This window comes from Garra rufa, chromosome 19 (assembly GCF_049309525.1).
Source record: "Garra rufa chromosome 19, GarRuf1.0, whole genome shotgun sequence".
In the NCBI taxonomy this organism is placed as follows: Eukaryota; Metazoa; Chordata; class Actinopteri; order Cypriniformes; family Cyprinidae; genus Garra; species Garra rufa.
In genome coordinates, this window is record NC_133379.1 from 21,794,804 (window position 1) to 21,805,178 (window position 10,375).

Consider the following 10,375-nt stretch of genomic DNA (forward strand, 5'->3'; position numbering starts at 1 on the left):
ACTGACTGAATGAGGAGTCAAGAAGGAAAATCACCCCTGCTTCAGCGAGAGTCGCTGGGGCCCAGTGACCTGCCACGGCTAGCTCGGCTACCTGTGCACGCAACTCTCAAGCGTGGAGGCCTAGAGGAAGCCTACTACACTTTAGCTCTCTAAGTGAAGGAGCTCATAAACGCCCTGACCATAAGGGGCGGAGTTTAGGGAATGGAGGTCTCCGCAGAGCGAATGTCTGCTCTAGGGACCTGACAACATTCAGTGCTAACAGGTATAGGTGGCTATACTCGACACTGGGGGTATTCAGTGAGGCTGAATAGCCTGTGCAACCAGAACTACCCGAGTGGAGCGTATGCTCAGAGGGAATCTACAAAGTGGAGGTCTCGTGACCTAACTACACTTGACACTGACAATGGTCTGTGAGGCTGAATAGCCTGTGCAGCAGGCCTGTCTAAGTGGAGATTCTGAGGAGTGGAGGCTTCGCCGAAAGGAAGCCTGGCAACACTCTGTGCCTTCCAGAGTGCAACTCTAAGAATGGAGGTGCCGCGGCACCTCTACACTCAAAACCTGGGGGTAGTCAGTGAGGCTGAGTAGCCTGTGCAGCAGAACTACCTACAGGGAGTTCAGAGGAGTGACTGCTTCAAAGGAAGCCAGGAAAGCACTCTGTGTCTTGCAAAGGAAAACTCTAAAAGTGGGGGTCTCGTGACCCACTTCACTTCAACACTGCGGGTAGACAGCAAGGCTGAATAGCCTGTGCAGCAAAACTACCTGAGTGGAGTTTCTGCAAAGTGGCGGCTTTTGGTAAAAAGAAGCCTGGTACCACTCTGCACCCAGCAGAGGACGACTCTAAGGATGGAGGTCCGTGACCTATCTACACTCAACACCAGAGGTGGTCCGCGAGGCTGAATAGCCTGTGCAGTCGGACCGCCTATTTCTAGTGAATCTCTGGAGGCAACGAAGGACTCTGAGTGAGGTTAGCAATGATCTGCGAGCAGCAGAAGGACTCTAAGAGTGGAGGTCCCAAGACCTACTACACTTCAACACTGCAGGTGTTCATCGAGGCTGAATAGCCCATGCGACAGTACTACCTGAGTGGAGTCTGGAGAGTGGAGGCTTTCAAGGAGGGAGCCTAACACACCTCCGTGCTTAGCAAAGAAGAACTCTGAGAGTGGAGGTCTTATGACCTATCTACACTCTAATCCTGAAGGTCATCCGCGAGGCTGACTAGCCTGTGCGACAGAATTACCTTCGTTTTGGAGCTCTTCTGGAGAGTGGAGGCCAGAAAGGCATCGACACTCAATCCTGCTAGCAGTGCTATCTGGATTGGAGTTGGAAAACTAAAAGGTTTTTTGAAAAAACCAACTCAAAAGATGGACACGGAGGAATGCCCTGCGTGGTCCATACCGTATAGGATTTCAGAAAGGAACCTGCCTTTACGGGAGGAACCTTACCATAAGTATGGATTTTAGTGAAGTGCCTAAAAAGTGCACTTACCACTCACGTGGATTTTAGCGAGTGCTCAAAGACTTGCGTGAGCAGACACCACAAATGTGGTTTTGAATAGGTGCCCTGAGCATAGCGAGGATCACCAGATTTGCAGTCTCTAGGCGATAGCAGAGCCTGAAAGCGGAGCTTCTGGAGAGGGGAGGCTTCAGCAGAAAGACTCTCTAAAACGAGAGGAGGCCTACGACGCTCTCCCTAGGGAAACTCTTCAGAGTGGAGGCCTCAGAAAAACGCTCTAGGCGAGGGGAGGCCTGACTACACTCGACGCTCAAGAAAAGGCAGATACTCACAGTCAGCGCCAATAATGAAAAATTCTCATTTATCATCTAGCTCTGTGTAGTGGAGGCTCCGAGACTACATCTCCAGGGAGAGAAGCCTACAACACTAGTTTTTGGTGAGTGGAAGACTGCACTTCCCCCAAAAAATAGTCAGCGAGGCACTCATGGGCCTGCTAGCTGCTATAACTGTGAGAGTGAAGGTCTCAGTACTGTTGGCTGTGACAGAGGGGAGACCTATTACACTGTGCTTATCAAAGGAGTTGAAAAAACTTAAAGGTTTTGGAACCAACTCAAAGAATGGGCACGGAGGATTATCCTGCGTGGTCCAACCCGTGAGGGATTTGAAGAAGGACCCTGCCTTTACGGGAGGGATCCTTACTATAAATATGGATTTTAGTAAAGTGCCTATTTTTGTAGTGCACTTACCACTCGTGTGGATTTTAGGGAATGCTCAAAACCGTTGTGTGAGCAGACACCACTAACGTGGTTTTTAGAAGGTGCTCTAAGCGTTTCGCGAGGAAGACACCTGTATTATTCCCGGGCGATAGCAGAACCCGGAAGCGGAGCTTTCAGTGAGGGAGGCTTTAATGGTTACAAGCTCTCTCGAACGTAACAAGCCTGACGACGCTCAACTGAGGAAGCTCTATCGAGTGGAGGCCTTGGTATACACGCCCTCTCAGGAAGGGAGGCCTTACTACACTCAACGCTTGTAGTGACAGGTCCATAAAAAGAATTCACAAGCTGCCTTAACCTTGTGTTTTCCCGGCCTGTATTTCTGGGAAGTGGAGGCTTAACAGAAACACCTCACATAGAGGGAGCCTAGCAACACTCGACCCAGTAAAAAGCTCTCATGAATGGAGGTCTAAAAATGACCTGGCTACATTCAGCGCTAAGAAGTATTATCTTTATATGTCTCTCTTTACAGAGGACTTCACAGAGAGGAGGCCTCCTAGGCCTGCTACACTCAATTCTGGCGGATTGGGTCACAATGCCAGAAGGTAATTTAGCGAGGCCCAGAATGGGGCCTGACAGCCAAATATATAAGATTTCTACTTCAAAGCGGGGCTTTTTAAAGAGAGCGGAGGCTTCAGTAAAACATCTCTCTCTCAGAGAGGGAGCCTTGACGACGCTCTATTCACCCTAGTACACAAACTCCTAGGAGTGGAGGTCTCACATATGTGTATATGAAAATACACAGGGAAGGTACCTGACTACACTCATGCAAGAAGAGTATTACTCTTAGCAGGGTTTGAGTGAGCGGAGGCTTCAGCAGAGCGATTTCTCGCTTGAAGCAGCTTGACAACGCTCAAGAGAGTTTTTTTTTTTTTTTTTTACATATTCTCGCATGTATATGTATGTTGGATCATGTCTATACCAAGCTCACTCTAGCGGAGGTTTCAAAACCTGACAACGCTTAACCCACGAGGGGATTTCTACGAGTGGAGGTCTTACACACTGTTTTCTTTTATGAAACGAGGGGAGACCTGGCTACACTCGGCACTTGGAGGCAGTAGAACTCAAGAGGAGCTCGAAAACTGCAATAGCAATCACCCAAGCGGATTCGCTTTGTAAGGACAGGTCTCGAAAAAGGTTTCACAAGCCTTCTTTTTTTTTTTTTTTTTGTTTCTGGGAAGTGGAGGCTTACTTTTCCTCGCAACACTTGACCCGAAAAAAGCTGTCACGAATGGAGGTCTAATTGAAAGACCTGACTACATTCAGCGCTAAGAAGTATTTATCTTTATATGTTTCCTATTTTCCTGTAATAGGATTCACAGAGAAGAGGCCTTGAAGGCCTGCTACCCCTTTTTTAACGTATAAGATTTGTACTTCAAAGCGGGGGCTTCTTTTTTTTTTTTTTTTTAAAAAGAGAGAGCGGAGGCTTTAGTAAAAATATCTCTCTTAGAGAGGAAGCCTTGACAACACTCTACTCACCTCAACACACAAACTCCTAGGAGTGGAGGTCTCACATATGTGTTCTTACAAAATACACAGGGAAGGTACCTGATCACACTCATGAAAAGAGTATTACTCTTAATAGGGTTTGGGTGAGCGGAGGCTTCAGCAGAGCGATTTCTCTTTTTTTTTTTTTTTTGAAGCAGCTTGACAACGCCCATGAGAGTTTTCAATCTCGTACGTATATGTATGTCTGTACCAGCTCACTCTTCTAGCGGAGGTTTTTTTTTTTTTTTTTAAAACCTGACAACGCTTAACCTAAGAAGGGTTTTCCCTCTGAGTGGAGGTCTCTTTTCTTTCTTTCCCCTTTTTTTGAAATGAGGGGAGACCTGACCACACTCGGTCGCTTGGTGGCAGCAGAGCCCGCTTTTAGAGGAGCTCAATACTGCAGCATTAAAAATCACCCAAGCGGGGCTGGTAGAAGAAAGAAACCATACACATACGTAACATAAACATTTTTATTTATTAAAGTGTCTTTATTGTTCACCTGCTGGGCCATCAGAAAGAGATCTCATCATTGGCCCAGCCCCAGAGTCTTTGCGAGGGAAGGGCAGGTGGCCGAACGGACGTGAGGGGCACCGGAGAGGAGAATCTAGGTACCCGCCCCAGGCCTGCCGTAACGGCGGCGCTGGAGCGTCTCCCTCAGATCTCCTCTCTTACGCCGCGCATCACGCCTCCTCTGGGACCGGCTCCTCCCAGGGGGAGGGCCCCGAGTGGCGACACTGACGACCTGGCCTCGTCTCTGGCCACCCCTGGACCAGGACGGGCCCGGTTTTCCCCGGCGCTCAGGTGGTGGTGGCATGGGTGTGGACCGGCGAGGAATACATGATCTAAACGCTGCCGAGCGCGCCTTCGCCTCTCTGAATCTCTCGACCACCGCCTCAACGGATGTGCCGAACAATTCAGTGGGCGAAACCGGGGCATCGAGGAGAAATCGCTTTTCTTTCTCCCCGATGTCCGCCAGGTTCACCCACAGATGTCTCTCTGTGGCCACCATAGCCGACATAGACCTGCCCACCGCGGTCGCTGTCTGCTTGGTAGCCCTCAGAGAGAGGTCTGTGGTGCGGCGCAACTCAGCCACTTCCTCCGGGGAAAGCCCCAGACCACGGTCCAAATCCCTCAGCAGGTCAGCCTGGTATGCTTGTAACACCGCTACAGTGTGCAGAGCAGCACCAGCCTGACCCGCCGCCGCATATGCCCTGCCATTCAGCCGTGATGTTTCCCTAAGCGGCTTAGATGGCAGGGTCGGAGCCTTCAACGTCGATGTCCCTCCCCTTGAGAGATAGTTCGCGAACGTCTGCTCAATGGGGGGCATCGACGCATACCCGCGCTCCGGCACTCCCTCGACATCAGCATAGTTTACATGCCGGTGTCGGAAAATGCGGGCGGAATATGGTTTGTCCCATGCCCTCTCGATCTCTTTATGGAGATCGGGAAGGAATGGGAGGCTCACGGGAGCCGGTTTGTCATGGCCGGGAAGGAACCGCTCATCTAATCTGCCGAGAGCGGCTACTTCCCTAGCGGGCCGCCACTGCAAATCCAAACGGGCAGCCGCGTGGTCCATGACAGACATCAGCTCCTCATATGCGGGGCAGGGAGGCTGTATGGATTCAGCGAATTCATCTTGCTCCATCTCAGCCTCCTGCTCGCCCTGGCTTGAAGCCAGCAGAGCACTCGCTGCAGGATCGGAAGATGTAAGTGACAGCACATCTCCCGCTAGCAGCGCGTCCTCGTCTCCGGCTGAAGAGCGCGCGAGATTTACTCCTCTCTCAAACTCTTCAGCCAGCTCCACCTGAGATCCCCAGGACCTCAGCCGCCGAGCAGCCTCAGCTGCCGCGGGACCGGAGCCACGTGGGGCAGATGGATGGCCCGATTCCCTCGAGAAAAGGGCCAGACGAGAACGGAGTATCCTCATGGGGAAACTATCGCAGTGGACACACTCCATCCCCTCAAGGACAGAGCGTGCGTGCTCTTCTCCCAAACACCTTACACAGAGGTCGTGCGCGTCATCAGGTGTCAGATTTCTCTGACAAGGATCCGCGCACTTCCTATAATTCTTAGCTCTAGGCATCGTCATACTCACTCGCTAGAACGGAGGACTCTGAAGACAAAAAGATGGTGTTGTGCTCTCAGGCACCTGCTTTTATACTAGCAGGCGCCTGTTGATGATGTCATAGGCTGGCGCCGGACAGTGTCAAGTTCACTGTCGTTGTTCTATAGCTTGTTTCAGAACCGGTCATGCTGAAGGCAGTTCCCAAAGTGTCCACCAGGACGCAGCGTAGAGTTCCCTCCGGAAGGGAACTAACTGATTTATATAAACTGGAGTAATTATTCTGGGAATTCACACAGGAAAAAATTACATTTTAAAAAATATTACAATAAAAAGCTTTTATTTTAAATTGTAATACTATAGATACTGCCACTCAAAAGTTTGGGATCAGTAAGATTTGTAATTGCTTTTTAAAGAAGTCTTTTTTTTTTTTCTCTCATTCACAAGTTCAGCCCAGAGAGGGCTCCTATTCCTGAGTTTAGCCCAGAGAGGGCTCCTGTTTCCAAGTCCAGCTCAAAGAGAGACTCCGTTCCCAAGTTCAGCCCAGAGAGGGCTTCTGTTCACAAGGGCAGCCTTGAGAGCCCGGAGGCTCACAAATGAACACCCTCCCGCCCACTCCTGCCTCCTCCTCCGCTGTCTTCTGACAGCCCCTCTGGTCACCCTCAGTCCACCATCTGTGCGGTGGGCTTATTGCGGGCCTGCCAGTCTCCATTGGCGTCATGGCTGGAGGATCCCATCTCTGCCTCCAGCCTCAGAGTCCAGGACTCCGCCTCGGCCCGTCAACAGCCAGCGGCTCCGCCATGGCTTCTAGCTCCCTCCTCTCTGCTCTCAACTCTTCCGGCTCAGCCGGCTCCGGTCTGGCATCGATCATCCCGCACCTCGGGACTCCACTTCTCTGGCTGTGCCTTGTCCCTTCATCCCTCCGGCTCCATCAGGCTCCTCCATCCCTGCCGCTCCACCTGGGTCCTCTGTGGCCTGTCGGATCCACGCCTCTGCGTCGGTTGCAGGAGGCATAAGTTCCACCTCTGCTCTCTGGATCCTCCTCGTCACCCTGGCTTCTTGGCTCTCCGTCTCTGCCACCTGCTCTGCCGCCGTTGGTTGGCCCACTGGAGTCATCAGCCTTTGCTCCTCCATGGCTCCTCCCTCTGTCTGCTTCACCATGGGTCATTATCATGGCTGTGGCCTGGGTCCCGTCTGGCTCCTCCTGCTCCAAGTCCCTCCTGTCGTCTCCCTGGCTCCTTCCTCTGTCTGATCCATCCTGGCTCCTCCTGTTTCCTCCTTGGCTCCTTCCTCAATTGTCTCCACCCTGGACTTTTTGTTTGTCGCCCTCCTCCCGAGCCTCCTTCCAGGTTCCCACCCATTACTCCCTGTGTTGTTCCTGTGGCACAAGGACGTGCAATACGGGAGGGGGGCGATATGTCAGGAATATGGACCTATTTTGTTGTGTTTTCCCTCCCCACATGCTCTGTTTTTTCCTGTATTTTTCTATGCCCATATTAGGTTTTTCCTGTTCCCATTGAGTTCTATTTGATTCACCTTGTGCTCCCCTCATTATGCTCATTAGTTCCTGGTTTCTTAAGCCCTGTGTTTTCTGTGTCCGGTATCATATGTCTTCTGGTTTGTGTGTGTGTGTGTGTGTGTGTGTGTGTGTGTGTGTTGGATTATAAAGACTCTTTTTAAATTATCTCCACGTTACCATTTTCCTCGCCCCGCACAATAGCTAGTTGTGAAACTTATATTGATAAAAATATTTCCATTTTGAATAATTGTTTTTATTTATCATCCAGTTGAGTGCATAAGAAAAAAGTTAAAAAAATAAAATAAAAAAAAACTAAACTTCTAAATAAATAGCTTCATACACTTTAAATTAGACAATAATATAAAATACAAAAGTTTTTACTAGTGGTCTCAGACTATTGGATCTCACTGTACAGTATACTCTAGGCAGGTTGAGTTGTATTTTATCTTGTGATTTCTGTATATACACTTCCCAGAATCTCTGTGCCTTTGGCTGGGCTGTCTGAGGACGTTTCTTGCTCTTTGTAATAAATCACACTTGCACCTTTGGCCTGTCAATAAGAATTATAGGCCTATAATCCAGGCCCAGAGGCATATTACTGAGGAAGAATCCATAAAGGCTGGCATTTGTGTCAGCATTATTAGGAATGAGCAGTATGAAATTTACAATCATATTGAAGCATTGCCTTCAGTTAAAGGAAGATAGTAACTATGGCAATGCTAGAGATTGACACTGAGGACAGAAGTGGGACCCATGCTTCCAGCTGAATCACAACCCAATGACAAAGATTTAGTGCAGAACATTGTGTACAGTTATTTTCCTGGCAGCAAATGATGATGTAATCAAGTGTTTTATATGCAGGAGGAGAACGTATCTTATTGTTGACGAGACAGGAGTGCTGTAGTATACTGTTATTAAATCCTGAATAACAGGATGGTAAAAATAAACTGACAGTTCCTGCTGCTTACGAGCAGTATTACACTCACAATTCATCACATCATGTTTTATTGTGGTTACTGATGTCTACGTAATGCCTCTGACATGTTGTTTTTCACTTACTAAACCCCTTAATGGTATTCTTGCATTTAGGAGATTCACACTGTTCAAACCTGAGTCACTCATGTGGGTTTATGGATGTCTTGCTCATTGACATTTGTGTAACCAGTACAACAGAGTGTCCTTAGAAGACATCAATAATTTTATGCATCCTCTGCTGGTCAAGTTCTGCAATTACATCGACAAAAAGTGAAAAAAGAGGTGCAGTGTTGGGGTCACAACTAGCAATAATGTGTGAAAGTTCATCAAACTATTCCTGGCTGTTTATTATCATCTGCCATTCCGTGTTTATACTTCTAAAGGATCCTATGTTAAAAACAGGTTTATTTTTAAGGTCCCTGATCATTTCAGTTTGATCTTAAGAGCTTGTGCGACACGTGACAGCACAGACTGTTTTTTGAGCCTGTCGCAATGTAATGCTGACTCTGAAAAGGCTGTTATTGAAAGATGGGGCCGTTATAAAATATAATGGACACAACGGCAAACCTGCAAGCTGGTGTGTGAGCAATGAATTACAGCACTCAGCTCTGCTGCTTGTTTCACATGCAGAGACATTTACATAAGGCTCTTAAAGGTGCAATGGAACATTAGCAATATTTCAGATCACACAGAACTCGCTATAAAAGCAAGAAGCTTTCTGTCGATCAGCGTGGTAAATTTAAAGTACGATTGTAAACTTAGAGAAAGATTTGAGCAAAATGAGAGAAATTATATAAAACTCCATTTCACAGAGATTCCTACTGAAATAACTCAATTTTGTCAAACAATGGTAAACGTGACAGCATCTTAAACAGATAGTTCAACCAAAAATAAAAATTCTGACATTAATTACTCACCCTCATGTCAAACCTGTAAGACCTTTGTTCATTTTTTGGAAAACAAATTAAGATATTTTTGATGAAATCCGAGAGCTTGCTTATCCTATATAGACAGCAACGCAACTGGCACGTTCAAGCCCCAGAAAGGTAGTAAGAACATTGTTAAAATAGTCCGTATGATATCAACAAAGCTGAAGAATACTTTTTGTGCCCAAAGAAAACAAAAATTTTTTTTCAACATTTATTTCTAAACTGACAATGTATTCAAACATGCATGTAAAGAGCAACACAAAACACTCTCTACAGTGCCTTGCGAAAGTATTCATACCCCTTAATTATTTTTATTATTGCTGCCTTTTGTTAAACTGCTTTAAAATGACTTTTTTTCCCCGACGTCAATCCACAATCCATACACCATAATGGCAAAGGAAAAAAAAAAAAAAAAAAAGGTTTTTAACATCTATGTAAATTTATTCAAAATAAAAAACTTAACTTAAAATGAGTTCACTGCATAAGTATTTATACCCTTATCTGGGACAGTTGGAAATTTAGCTCAGGAGAATTCATATTGCTTGTAGATGTTACTACACTTTGAGTGGAGTTAACCTGTGGCAAATTCAATTGAATGGATATGATTTGGAAAGGCACACATGTCCTAATAAAATGTCTAACAGCTAAAAATACATATCAGAGCAAAAACCAAGCCCTGAGGTAAAAAAACAACAACTGTAGAGCTCAGAAACAGGACTGCATCAAGCCACACATTTGGGGAAGAGTTCAGAAAAAATTCTGCTGCATTGAAGGTTTACAGAAGCGTAGTCTCTTACACTTAATGGAAAAAGTTTAAAACAACCGGGACTCTTCCTAGAGCTGGCCTCCTGGCCAAACTGAGCAATTGATGGAGAAGGGTTTTGGTTAGAGTGGTGACCAAGAACCTGATACTCACTCTAGTTGAGCTCCACGATCATATATAGGAGATACCTACAGAAGGACAAACATCACTGCAAAACTACACCAATCTGGGCTTTAAGACTCAATCCTCTCCTCATTGAAGACACATAAAAACATACTTTGAATAAAAGCACCTAAAGGACCCTCAGACTTGAAGAAACGAGATTCTCTGGTGTGATGAACCTCAATTCCAAGCATCATGTTTAAAGGATTCCAGGCACTGCTCATCACCTGTAGATGATCATCCCAAAAGTAA